Source organism: Panthera leo, chromosome D1 (assembly GCF_018350215.1).
Source record: "Panthera leo isolate Ple1 chromosome D1, P.leo_Ple1_pat1.1, whole genome shotgun sequence".
Lineage (NCBI taxonomy): Eukaryota > Metazoa > Chordata > Mammalia > Carnivora > Felidae > Panthera > Panthera leo.
In genome coordinates, this window is record NC_056688.1 from 850,659 (window position 1) to 851,845 (window position 1,187).

A 1,187-nucleotide genomic window follows, 5' to 3' on the forward strand; every position below is an offset into this window, starting at 1 on the left:
AGATGAATCTTGAAAACATGATACTGGGCGCCTGGGTGTCTCAGTTGGTTAAGTTCTGACTTGGGCTCAGGTCATGATCTCGCAGTTTGTGAGTTCGAGCCCCAGGTCAGACTCTGTGCTGCCAGCTCAGTGCCTGGAGCCTGCTTCGGATTCTGTGTCTCCGTCTCTCTGCTTCTTGCTTGCTCTCTCTCTCTCTCTCTGTCTCTCTCCCACAAGTAAACATTAAAATTTTTTTTTTTTAAAAAGAAAGACAGAAAACATATGCTGAGTATAAGGAGCCAGTCACAAAAGGCCACATATCATATGAATTCATCCATAAGAAATGTCCACAATAGGCAAATCCACAGGAGCAGAAAATAACTTAGTGCAGTTAGTATGAGTCGCTGAAGCCTGCTGGAGGGAAAAATAGTTTCTGCAGCTAGGTGTGGAGTTATTTTATGGAATTATTAAAATATTCTAAAATTAAACAGTGGTGGTGGATGAACAATTCTGTGAATGTATTAAAAACCACTGAATTGTGGGGCACTTGGGTGGCTCAGTAGCTTAAGCATCTGACTCTTGATTTCAGCTCAGGTCATGATCTTGAGGCTTTGTGGGATCGAGCCCTGCATTAGGCTCTGTGCTGACAGCGTGGAGCCTGCTTGGGCCTCTCTCTCTTCATCTCTGCTCTTTCCCCACTAGTGTGTGCGCTCTGTCTCTCTCTCGCTCTCTCTCAAAATAAATAATCTTAAAAAAAAACTACCACAGAATCTATTTTATCAACATAGAGAAGTAGAATTGTTTTCTCCTTGGCTCGAGGGAAACACACACACACACACACACACACACACACACACACAAAACAAAACTATTAAAGCCACAGGCTTATCAAGTAGATACTGCATTTCTAAGAGAATCTAGTTGATCTACCCCAGTGCAAAATACTCCATTTATTTAGCCTGCTTTCCAAATGTGAGTATTACCTGAAGTAAGTAAGGTTTTCACATGGCTTTTTACCAAATGGATTGAGAAGGCAAAAATATCATCAAAGCTGCTGAGATGCTATCGGGACATTACATGAAGGGACTTGGAAGGTGCGCCTGGCTGCGAAGTCAAGGGGACCTTTCGTCCAAGTGAATCATGAGCCAGAAGCATCACATTAAATGGGAGAAAATGAAAGCAGCTTCTTAAATAAAACTATCTCCTCA